Here is a 13,848-nt window from a genome sequence, read left to right on the forward strand (position 1 = left end):
ATTCCCCTACATCTGGGAATTTAAGGCAGGTTTCCATTCCCTTTACATGTCCTGATTGGTGGAAGGTGATTGTGACTCTGACCCTGTGACTTGGTACTTGGTCTCAGGCTCTTGCTGCCCTGGCTGGTGGAGTCTCAGAGGGAGTGGTTCATATCAGTAGCGACCTGTTGTCCATGAAGTCTAGTAGCTAGAAATAATGTTCCCCACATCTGATTGCTATTTCACTGTCCGTGCACAAATAGCACAGGCATGGCTGAAATAGAGGGTAAAGGGCAAGTTCATTGCTGCCAAAAGGAGATGCAGCTCCAGTTAAGTCAGTGAACTGTAGCAAACACCTCTTCTGAACTGAGCTGCCAAAAGCTTGCACAGAGCTTGCCTCTGTTGGAGGCTGCTCTTTGCCTTTCATGTATGACCTCCTATGCCAATTACTTTGCCCTTAGTTCCTGGGGTATCTGAGATCTGGTCTCAGGGCAGGGGAAGCAGGAGAGGGAGGGTGTGGAATACATAAAATACAACAGAAAATTTCCAGGTGCCATCAGGATGGGAAGACCCAGTAGCAGCAGCTGCCAGACAGCTATGATTTCTGCTGCCCTCAGCTAACTGTGGGAGGTGGAATAAATTGTACATATATATGACTCATGGAAAAAAAGTGTTACAGCAAATATAGCAGCTGTGTGGAGGAGTTGAAAATGCTATAGTGTAGCCTAATGAAGAGTGATTAGAGGTGTGAGCGGCTCTTTGTCCTGGAGGAAGCTAATTTCATTGTAATCAAGCTATCAGCAGCAACAACCCCACCACCGCTACCCAACATCCTGCATCTGCAAACAACTTCAAGGCCAGTTTATCAGAAGCTGCCATAGACCTGTTCATTTCAAGCAAAGGAAGGGATGCTTCCCTCTTGTGTATGTGCATGTCTGTGTGAATGTATTTGCATGCATTTCCATGTAAATGTGTGAGTGCGCACATATTCATATCAATAATCAGTGTGTGATTGTCTGCATATGTTTATGCATTGGTGTATATATCTGTAGAATGTCAGTGGACGACATGGTGGAAAGTACATGTCTGGTAGGTATATATGTTGGTCCAAAGTGTGTCACTGTATCTCTGGATGGATAAACGTGGATTTCTATTGCATATCTTTGCATATGCTCTATGAGGTGAGGTCATGTCTATGTGAAAATATCAATGCATTTATGCATGAATGCATATAGTATATACATATGTGTATGTCTTCAGTATGTGTGTATTTGCTTTTTGACTGCATGTCTATTTGTGGTATGTCATTGCATATGTACATGTCTATGTCAGTGTGAGAAGTGAGAAGCCAGGTTTTCTCCATTTTGAGATGGATGGTGAAGGGGCTGCTGATGTAAAATATCTTGGGACTGAAAATCTTAAAACTGGGTTTTCATGATGATACACAGTTATGAGAGTTCTGAAACCATATCACTTGCATCTGGCAACAAGTATATATCATCTCATCAAGGTATATTGGACAGAGATTCCTGGGTTTGGTAATATCTTTGTGAGTCATATATAATGAAACAGTGGAACAATTTGCCAAGAGTTACCATCCCTGGCAATTGTTAAATCTCTGGATTTTTTTTTTCTAAAAGATCTGCTCTAGCAATTATTTGAGGGAAGATCTATGGCATGTGTCATGCAAGGAGCCAAACTACATCATCCTAATTGTCAATTAATCTATTAATCTGATAATGATATTCCTGCCCTACTATAGACATGGTTTAAGGTAGGAGTCAGCAACCTTTCCATGTCAGAGTGCCAAAATTTGACCTTTTGACCTCTTTGTACAGTCTGAGTGCTGGAGATCCTTTTTAAAGTCACTAATAGTCCTACTTAAAACAGCTACATTAATAAATAAATGGTAAAGCTCTGCATCTTTATTTAGGTGGTAGATGGTTGCATTAGCTGGCCTTTTGTTATTCCACAGGAGGCATGGCTTTGAGCAAGCTCCCAACTGTATGGGGGAGGAGGGGTGGAGCTCAGCTCCTGCCTCATGTGCCAGTCAAAATCAGCTCACATGCCACTTTCCAGAGGTTGCTGACCCCTGGTTGAAAGAATATAACACAAAGGACACACATTTAATATCAGACACTAAATGTTTGCAGGCAAAAACTATACAGTGCAAAGTCACCACCAGGACATGATGTCATAAGGTATTATGGTACCACCCTAATTATGATTTTTCCCTTAATGATCTAAGGGAGAGGGCAATACCTGGGGCAACCTCCCCCCAGTACCCGAGATTTGGGGCCCAGAGAAACCCCAGCTGTCATCCTGCAGGCCCTGCCTCTTCTCTGTCACACCCCTACTCCATCCTGGCCTGTCCCCTACACCAAGCAGTGATGCCATGGCAGGAGGGATTATCCCCAGACTTACGATGTGGGCTGTGGAATCTGGAGCAGTGCTCTGCCCCACCATGCCATCCTGCTCGCCTGCTGCGCCTGACTTTTCCACGGTCATGGGAAACAGAGTGCCTTGGCACTGGGTCAAGAAGTTGGGCACAGCAAGCTGGGGGTGCAGTGGGATGGAGCAGAGCATGCTGCCGAGCTTCTGCTGCCCACACGATGAGTGTGGGGGGGGCTGACTCCTGTTGCCAGGGCACATAATTTCCTATTGTGCCATCCATTGGACCCCCACAAAACCACAGGGCCCGAAAAGCACAGGCTCTCGGTTAGCCATCACTCTTTGTCCTATGGGCTGTGATGAAATATAGGTACAAGTTGGTAATGGGGGGCAATGCCCATAGGCTAATGCAGTGTATGTGTCATGCCTTTGTATTACTGCCTGGATTAAGGGGAGCTGACCTAGGCTGTAGCCCTTCTCACTGCTATCATATCCAAGTCCAAAAGGGCATCTGTATTTTCAGAGGTACATTTAAGAGTTGCTGAGAAAAAATAAAGATCCTGACAGAAGTGAGGTAACGGGTGGATAATGCACAAACCCATTTGCTAAACACCACTTGAAAAAATCACAAGCAACATAATTGACTTTTGCAGCTCAGATAATGTAGGTCACTGATTTAGTGTACCAAGAAAATGAACGTACGTTGGAGTGAAAGACAGAAGGGAAGTAATTACAAAATATAGATTAAATAACCATCAGATAACAAGCATAATAATAAGCGTCAATACAGTTGAGATAGAGAAAAACAATTTGTTAAATGGATTGTAGCTGAGTTCTGAAAACCTGTAGGCCTCAGATAATGTTGTTGTTTTTTCTCCATGAAGTTTGCAGTGAATAAAGTGTTTTCTCTCTTTTTTGGGGTTTAGATTCTATTTCTTGTGCTTTCAGCTTTGCGCTGGTTCAGGCTACAGCATTACTACATTCCATCTGGTTTCATCTACATAGGCGTCTGGTTTCATCAGCAGAGATCTCTTTACTCATGCAGAAATAGAAAGGAGCGAGGAACTTCCAAACAAATAAGAACAATCATGTTCCCAACCCTGCTCGGTGCAGAGTTCCTGTAAAAACTTAATGGGGCTTGGGATCAGGCCCAAAGAAGATTTTAAAAGGCAAGAGACGTGGCATGGGAGGAAGAATTGAAATGACACACCAAACTATTAATCTCCAATTCATTGGTATAAGTCCATCCCAGCCAGATCAATAGTGCTCAGAAGTCTTTACCATCAGACTGTTCTTCGGTAGCCTGTCTAAAATAAATTTGGAGAGTTTTCTGTCCATTTCCTATCAATTAGGAATGTTCACATCACATGAAATCACGATCACACCTAGACACTTGGTTGGTAGTGAATAGGGAGGCCTGACCTTAGACCAAATGGGTTGTGTAGACTCACTTCAATCCAGGTCCAGGACCACATGACATCAGAGAGGATGAGGGGTGGGGTGCAGACGTTTATAGCTGCTGTCTATACTGAATCAGTTCAAGAGCTTTTATAACCCAAGGCTGACAAACCTGGTGTCTTTCACACAAAGCACTAAATATCTTTTGTTTTTTAATGTAAGGTTAAAAAGGAAATATCAGCACTAGTCAAAAAGTACATAGAGATGTGAATGTGCATTGAAAGACTTTTTAAATGAAAACTCGGGGAATTGCATTAATTGCTTCTCACATCTAGATTCCCTGGAATTGCACCATAGTTTGCAGCACAGGGTAAGGATGGTAAAAATTTATCAGTCAATTTCTAATTAAATTTGTCATTGAAATATCTGCCAAAAATTGTGATCAAAGGTCTAAACATGGTTTTTATATGAATAACTATTTTACCTATACTGCTACAGCTTTTCTGGTAGATGCAATATAAGTTATTTTCCTTCCCATAAAGGAGTAAGTTGGTATACCTATATCAATATAGTTAAAGCAATACAACATTCTCGTGTAGACAAGGTATAAGAGAGTCATTGTGAGTTTAAGAAAATAGAGTAGAATCTAAGTTTACATCCACACGAGAGCAAAGATTGACACTCTGTATTTGATGGAACAGTGGTCAATTTAGCAGGTCTAGAAAACCTGCCGAATCAACCTCAGATCATTCTCCGATAGACCCTTTTCTTTACCTCCTGATGAGAATAGTAAAGTAAATCAACAGGAGAATTCCTCCCATTGACCTCCTGCAAGTTTCATCCAGGTATACACAACTTGTCCCAATGACTAAAAGTTGACTAATATTCTACTTAAGCCCTGACCATGTGTGGTGCTAAGTATCTTCAGTGCCAATAAGAATTAAAGATGTTTTAACATCTCTCAAGAACATTCCCTTGAAGGTGATGGGAATTGTATTTTCCCAGACTTGACATCTTGCATTTTTTCAGATGGAGAGGCAACTAATCCACATGTGCAGCCCCCCAAAAGAGTCCAACAAGTAAACCTTTATTGTTATTTATTTCTACCATGGGGTAGAAGTGAGAATGAAGTAGAGAGAGCTTATTCTACCATATTGCTTTAACAAGGCAGTGTACTGACTCACACCATGGTGTAGAACACAAGCCCTGATTGATGTCTTTCTTGAGCAGCCCTCGGCTTGCATGCAGCTCCTGGTTTATGGCTAGGATGGGATCATCCTCGTCCATTGCTGCTACCCTCATTAGCCAAAGCCTCCTTTGAATGACAATGAATTCAGAAGGGGCTCAGATGAAAGGAATAGCAATTTGCTCACAGCTTGATAATTATGCACTTTTCAAAATAAATTAAAGCCAGGACTAATGGCAGCACTGTGTTTTCAGAAGCCCTGGTTAAAGAGGAATTAATTAGAAACCACATTGATTAGAAGGGTGGTTGAGCCTTTTTAATTCATTTGCACATTGTTTCAAAGCCAGGCCTAGACTGCTTACCAGACAATGTTTCACCTTAGCTTGAATATGGAAGAAGATGAAAAAGAGATGATCAGTCTCTGATCCCTGGAAATGACATTTATAGGAGACTGGTATTCCTTTTCTCAAAGAATAAAGATGTTTGGGAGAGAAATAAAGATAATTTTCACAAGTGGTCTCTTGCATCAGGTTACCAAAAACAGAAAGGCTGCAGGATGAATTAGATGAAGTGGGACTGTGGTAACCCATACACATGAGTAGTTTTTGAAGGAATGATATAAAAGAGATCCATTCATCTCTCGCTGTCTCAAAATTCTGGAGACCTGAACAGTCCCTTACTTTCCATAGTTCCAAGCACCCAATCATTTTAGAGGGCCCAATGCCTCATTCCCATCAACTATTGCTGGAGAGGTGCTCAAATTTTAGAGCCCTGAAGGATGTTTTACCAATTTGGTGCTTGATAAGAGGTGGGGCGAGGAGGATATGTATGCCACAGAGGCCAGATTCCAAAGATTCAACCTTGTAAGGCGCAAACTTGCAATCGGAGGTTACTGCTGTCATTTAAACTCTTAGACTGTGATTACACTGTGGTTTCTACATTTGTATCCCAAAATAGAAACACCAGGCACGGCTCTTTCTAGCACTGTATTTCATTCCTGTTACCCCTTGTTGTGAGAGGGATAGCAGGAAGTTCAAAATAGGCACCATGTGGCCAGCACCAAGTTCAGAATAAGTTATGTCGAAATAAATTACATGTAAGTTTTTATGAAACAGGGCTACAATGTAGCCCTAGCCATAGTGTAGAAAACAACAGCTTTTTATCAGGGTGGCTAATCTCCCCTTGAGGACAAACATATTTCTTTTATAATTCTGTTTATGTTACCAGTTTGCATACATTTAAAAGAGCAGCTCTACATAATAGATTGCATTTGTGTAATCAAATCTTTCAGCAGATCATATTAGTTTTAATCCGTTTATGCCCATGATTCCTTCCCCATTCTGCACAAATCACATGACAGGTAGTGTAACTTTAAATAACTGGGGCTTTCCAGTTCTCCCGCTGATATGTGCAAGCTGTTAATGCAGATAAGTGAAGATGGATTTCACAGGAGGATTGCAGCTTCTTCTATCCACTTTACAATGTTTGTTTTCCATACACTGTGCAAAGAACATGGCTTGGAGGAGACAATTGCTGTTCTCTTCCTAACTGCTAGGATTGGTATGTGGAGACTGCAGAGGAGAGCTAGAAATCCTGTCAACTCAGATGCATTTAGATATACGATGGACTTCAAGAAGAAAAAAGTGACCAGAACAAAAACTCAGGTTTTATACTGTAAATAATAAATGATAGTCCAGCTGTGATATGAGCTTTGGATCTTGATCTCCGTATGATGCTTTCCTCCCTGAGTTCAGAAGGGTTCAGTTCTGAGGCTTTGGCTTACCCCACTAAAGAAAGGTGGGATCAGGAGCAATGTTCAGGTATATATTCAAATTCCTCCAAACGTCAAGTATGTTTGGATCTTGGATTTGCTTCAGGCCCCTACTATCTATGGCTACGTCTACACGTGAAGCCTACATTGAAATAGCTTATTTCGATGTAGCAACATCGAAATAGTGTATTTTGATGAATAACGTCTACACGTCCTCCAGGGCTGGCAACGTCGATGTTCAACTTCGACGTTGCGCAGCACCACATCAAAATAGGCGCTGCGAGGGAACGTCTACACGCCAAAGTAGCACACATCGAAATAAGGGTGCCAGGCACAGCCGCAGACAGGGTCACAGGGCGGACTCAACAGCAAGCCGCTCCCTTAAAGGGCCCCTCCCAGACACAGTTGCACTAAACAACACAAGATACACAGAACCGACAACTGGTTGCAGACCCTGTGCCTGCAGCATGGATCCCCAGCTGCCGCAGCAGCAGCCAGAAGCCCTGGGCTAAGGGCTGCTGCTCACGGTGACCATAGAGCCCCTCAGGGGCTCGAGAGAGAGCGTCTCTCAACCCCTCAGCTGATGGCCGCCATGGCGGACCCCACTATTTCGAAGTTGCGGGACGCACAATGACTACACGGTCCCTACTTCGACGTTGAACGTCGAAGTAGGGCTCTATCCCCATCTCCTGATGAGGATAGCAACTTCGACGTCTCGCCGCCTAACGTCGAAGTTAACTTCGAAATAGCGCCCGAAGTGTGTAGCCGTGACGGGCGCTATTTCGAAGTTAGTGCTGCTACTTCGAAGTAGCGTGCATGTGTAGACATGGCTTATCTGTTTTATATGCTGCAGTATCTGAGCAACTTCCATGTAAAAGCAATAACAATAGTTGGGTCCCCTTTCCCTTTTTACAGTTTTGAGTTTGAATGAATGCAGGCTGCTCAAGTTGAAAGAGTTTCCCTGGACAGACTGAGAGGCATTTCTATAAATAATTCATGCAGGCCTCCGTGTTCCATATTCAGAGGAGATGAATAAGGATGGACTGCCTGGTCCATGCTCATGGATTTCCAAATGAGACATCCTCCTCCTCCTCCTCATCAAATTAAAAACAATAATAAATAATAAAAATAAAAGCCCAGGGGCCAACTAAAAGAGCCAAATGCTTAGGTTAAAGTCACATGCACTATGTCCATTGGCCTGCTTTCTCCTGAGCAGGTGGAGTGCTGAATTTATGTAGGAAATAGAGTGTCACGAAGGTAACATCATGCCTTTGGCTGCTGCAAGTATTGCAGTGATGGAGTTAGCTCATGCTGTTTCCTGGGCTGGCTTCTGTACCAATCAGATGTGGCTACCATGCCATTCTGCTTTGCTGTGCTGTGCTCTTACTGTTTGTTCCACGCAAAAGAACTAGGGCCCCATCTAACAGGGTTAGCAGAAAGGGAGTTTCAAAGAGTATCCCAAACTGTTACATCATTTGTATTTTTGTTAATGCAAAATTTTATACTCGCATTGCATAAACACACCACTCACAATCAATATACTCATGCATGTGCAGATCTTTACACACAATAGTGTATACCACATACCAGAAATACATGTAAACACACTCCCAACCATACTATATACTACACTTATGCTCACTCACAGACAACATACAAATACTAATGCACAAACAGCATGCATTTGCCCCCAGACCACACATCTCATACTGTGCACATGCTCATTTTGCTGTTATACTCCCATCCAGGCATCACACATGTGCTCAATGCTCCCTCTATATTTTTATCATCCATATGCAGAATAAATTTTGTTATGTGCACTAAGGCATTTGTGGATGTGTACCACCAGTAGAAACACATGCTGTCTAGCTGTGGGGGGCTGTGGGCAGTCTGCCTGTGGAAGTGCCATGAATATTTTCACACACATCTATAGCATACATCTATAGCAGTAAATAACACATATACTATCAATATATTCCTTCACATGCACACTAGTACACACACACTGCAGTATGTAAACGCACTCTGAGTTACCGTTCATACATTCATCCAATAGGCAGAACAGGAGGCCTTTTTCCTCAGTGTTAGGTCTGGCTCTGGGCCCAGGAACAGGGGACAAGGCTACAGGATCAGAAACAAGCAGCCAGGTCCATAACCAAACCTGAACCTCTTTTTCAAGAATAGAAAAAAAAAATTTTCAGAGTAAATGCAAGATGCCTAAGAAGTGCTAAGAAAAACCAGCTAAGGTTTCAGTTAGCTCAACAATGTGAATTGCTGCATCTTAAAATCCAAAGCTATTAGGAGTAAATTGTCTGCTAACTGGACATGTGGTCAAATTCCAAGATTTTTTGTTTGTTTGTTATGTTTATTTCATTTTCATTCTTCAGAGGATCAGCTGAGCATGCACAAACCACTCCTGCTTCTCTATATTTCTGTGCTTGGTCTACACAGTCTGTTTGAATTGGTATTCAGAGTGTGAGACAGTCTGTAGGGCGCTCTATTCTTTCCCAAATGAACTGGTTACAGTTGTGCTGGAGTGAACTGTTCAATGACTCCAGGGAAGTTTTACTAGCTCTTCAGCTAGCTTAATATAGCACAATATTTTAAGGGGGCCTTGAGTTTGCAGAAGACAAGGCAAAGACCTGATTTTCCAAATCTTCACCGTGAGATGTAATACCTTCATGAAACTCCTTAGTGGTGCCTGCCTGAGGCTATAAATCTCCAGCTGCAGGGCACAAACTCATCACCAAGGAAGTCAGAAAGGAATTTCCATCTTCTTTCTCCCATCTGCAATCTTACACTTTAATGGGTATATTGCTTTTGGGAGGCGGATTGACTTTCTGTCAAGAATCTGGTATTTTCAACTGCAGGAACAGAGGGACCAGAGGAATGATCCAATGGTGGCATAGTATATGTTTCTCGAATAATAAGCAGTCCTGAGGCACCTTAGAAAGTAACAAATGTATTAAGTCATGAGCTTTCATGGGCAAGCACCACTTCATCTGAGGATGGCTTGTTATTTGTGAATCTTCACACTAACAAAATTACCCCTCTGAGTCTATGTTTCTCTGTGAGATTATTTGTATGACTGTTGCCAAGAACCTTCACCCTCATATTGTTTGCACCTCTCCTTTTAAAGAAAACTTCCACAATCAAGACTAATACCATGGAGCCTAGTCTTGAAGTATGTATTCAGGACCATATCACCCTTACTTAGAAAAGAAACAATAAGGAGTAGGGAATTCTACAAGTCTCTCCAGTTTCACGTCAGGAAGAGGGGACTAGATTTTCATCACGTGGAATGGAAAGGGAATAAGACCTGACAACCTGAGGCCATCCTAACAGCTGTGATGACATGCTGCATATCTCACTTTATATGTAATTCCACACTATTCCTGGGGCACTAACCTCCCTATCCTCCATGACAGAATAGATTTCATCCTTCAAGGCTGTCTATCTGTCATTTTATACCTTAATAGTCCCTCGTAGTATTTCATCTTTCAAATTTGGGTTCCATATGGGACCAAGAAGTGCAAGCCATTAACTTCAGCTGTGGTGCTTGTGAGTTTATGGCACAAGTGAATAACTGACCATGCAATGAAATTTCCTGTAAATCTCTTTAACAGCCAGTGCCACTTCCACCCAAGGTCCCACCCCTTTCCGGGCACAGAGCAGACCCTCCTTCCCACTTCTCCCCCACATCCAGGGGCCCAGTGAGGTTGTTGGTTCTGCTGGCCCTTCCTTATCTGCATCGTTTTTTCTCCTATATGATGAGAGATGGACCCAGGATGCAAAGTTCAGGTCCCATCTCCCCCAGCTGTGCAGCAGTGTTTGAATCAGGGCTATTGGCTCAGACTTGTCTCTGTATTTGGCTGAGTTCAAATAGCCTTTTCACAAGCATACCTTTGGTTTTGATGAATAGCTGACCTCAACAAGGACCCCCTTAGCAAGCACGTTTGTTCCAAAGATACTGATCTACCTTGCCTTGACCTTTCTGAAAAGCAAAGCTCCCTGCCTTCTTACTTTTATTGCCCCTTCCTCTGACTCAATTCTATCCCTTTATAACAAGGGTACCAGACGTGCACACATTATTCCAAAGTTGACTTCTATCCCAGTCTCTGGCACAGGAGTAGAATAATTTCCTCCTATTTATATTCAGGGTCATTATTTATGCATCTCAGAATCTGGCAGCTCATTTTACTGCTGTGCACAAGGAACAAGAAGACAAGGAAGCAGAAGGCAACTTTATTTTCATGGACTTGGGACAAAATCCCAGATCCAAACAGCCCTGAGGTTTGGGACAGTTTGGAATTAGATGATGGATCAAAAGTCTTCGCATGATACCTGTCAAGTCACCTGAAAGCAGTGATGGAAACACTGAGGTTTTGGATTATTTAAATTATTATTATTAAATGTCAAGTAAAATCAAGCAGTGGCTTTGGGAAGTTAGGTTTAGTGTTCTGCAGATCTTACAAGGTGCTGCGCCAGGACCCCACCCTGCAGCCAGCCCTGAGAGTCACCTGGTACACTCTGCCCAGGGCTCCAGTGGCAATTTAAAGGGCCCTGACAAATGCCTCCTTCCCTCCTCCTCCCTCTTCCCTTCCCACTTTCCCCCCGCCCCTCCATTCAGCAGGCCTGACCATAGTTCAGGCCCCAAACACCTCTAGATTTTTAGATGTTCAGAATCTGGATTCCTGTGTTGCTGATTAGGCTCAGTTCTAATTTATGATTTTGAAACGTATGTTGGCGCTCAGAAAGTCCTGTGTCTCTACACTAAATAGATACAGGAAAAACAGGGAAAGCAAGATTCTCCCCATCCAGAATCAATTTTCCTGACCTATAGAGAGCACATCTATTGGTAAAAGTGAAGTTCAGTTGTCCCATATTAATTCAGTTCTGAAAGTATTGTCACTTGTCCTCTAGCAACTAGACCATTTTGCACAGATAATCTAATGTTCTGCAGATTGTGTCTCTTTGGTTCCTACTGAAATGGGATAAATTAGAAACGAGTTTTGTAGAAGAGACAGCCTTGTCTCTAATTACCCAGTCTTGCAAGACATACAATGTCTGTTCCAGACAAGGAATATTAGTATATTCCCATGGGCTTCATTAGAAGACGTTTGAAGCTGTTTTGCCCAGGCTAGAGCTCCAGAAGTAATGCCATCACTGCAAATTCTTGAAAGAGACACAATTTGCACCCCCAGACTGGAATAGTGCCACACGTTAGCTAATTTGAGATAGAAGAATCTATGACCATATGCACCCACCCCCTCACATATACCTCTTTTGAAGAGGAAGGTACCATTGTTGGCACTTAATGGAGAACTCCCTGAGTGCCAGCCTGTTTGTGGGAGTCATAAAGGAATGCAGGTAAAGGGGAAGTTCATAACATCCTTTCTCTGCTGTGTTCACCAAGGGCTGGCTACAATCAGACCCTTTGTTTTTAGCTACTGGTGAGTTCTGTTGGGAGATTTGGGATGAATTCTCAACTTCGTGGGGGTTACTTGGTCATTCCCGTCATCAGTATTATTATTAGCATTGCTGTGGAGTGGGCACTCAATGTAAGACTAGCTCTATTCCTGACTCTGGTACTGACCTATTGCGTGACCATGAGCACATCACACCCCCTTCGTATGTCACTATTTCCTCTTCTAATTTTTGTTGTCTTGTCTGCACTGTAAGCTATTCAGGACAGCCACTGCATTCTACTATGTTTACCTACAGCACTTAGCATGATGGGATCCTGATCTCACTTACAGCTTCGAGATCCTATTATAATACAAATAATTAAAAAGAATGCATTTTGCTGTTAATTTTATATCTTATTATTCAAATAATTTTAATTTAATTTAAACTAAAATTTATTTTTATAATTAATAATAAAACCTATATTATCTCTGCTGAAACTCTTTCAGTCTGTACATGGGGATCACTAGGACACTACAAAAATGCAGCCACTTTTGGCATGGAAGAATATGACAGCTCTTGAGCAGCATGCAACAACATTAGACAACAGCTTGGAAAAGAGAGCAAAGAGAGATGTTGCATCCAAATTGTAAATGCCTCTGTATAGGTGAAGTACTAGAAGCCTAGGCCACAGAGTAACTGTTGCTCGGTAATTCCAAAGCTCAGTGAAAACAACAGAAATGATGCTTGTTGAATTCAGTGAGTATTCCACCAAGCCTCTAAGTACATCCACATCAAAAATGATCATGTGAATGAATGCAGGCAGAGCTGTTCAGGCACAAAGAGGTCAATGAATTTGAGCTTCTTCTCTGCAAACAAAATAAAAACTGCCAACTAATATTTGTCCATCAGCAGCTGGGATGATTGCCCAGTCCAGTGTCAGAGGAGCACCCCAGAGAAGCTTGCAGCTTTCTATAAGACCTCTGTAGTCCTTGTTACATTAACTCCATTGGGCTGCTGCACTGCTGAGATAGGCATGCCATCAATTTTTTTTTTCTTTTTAAATATGGGATTTGGGGTTGGGGGAAGCAGCAGACAATTAGAGGCCTCTGAACTTCTCTTAAAAAAACTCAAATGAATAAACAGTTCCTGATGAGTGCCCCGCCTACTCCCTACAAGGTAATTGTGTCTAATTTCTTAATTTTCATGCTGTTGTTGCCTTTGCCTCCTGTTAATGAGATGTAAATATGTATTGCCAGTTCGTGGATTTGTTTAATTACAGGGTAGCTAAATTGTGATTGGCCAGAAGGTTAGTTTTTAATTTATTGATTTAACACAGAGAAGGCATTGCAAAGCTTTGTCTTAACCAGGAAGGATAGCAGAAGCATCTTCTGTTTATCTGAAAGTCTGAGGTCCTTTCAGTTCTGTGATTCTATGATTACAGTAGGACCTGGGAAGTCCCACAGAGAATAAGTGTGCAATAGAAGCGTGAGACTTCCGTAAGACCATGAAATGCTGATCACCAGAAAGAAATCTTTCAGTTCATACGTGGTGAGTCTCTCTCTTCATATGAATCATTTCCACAAGTTTAGGAAATAGGTGGTGGTCAGAGAGGCAATTTTGACTCCATCTGCCTGTTATTTTGCCATAAATAGACAGATAAGAAAGTAATTGGTGTGTCCTAGGACCAAGGGCAACACTTGTCTCATCTGTTGTC

Source organism: Carettochelys insculpta, chromosome 25 (assembly GCF_033958435.1).
Source record: "Carettochelys insculpta isolate YL-2023 chromosome 25, ASM3395843v1, whole genome shotgun sequence".
Lineage (NCBI taxonomy): Eukaryota > Metazoa > Chordata > Testudines > Carettochelyidae > Carettochelys > Carettochelys insculpta.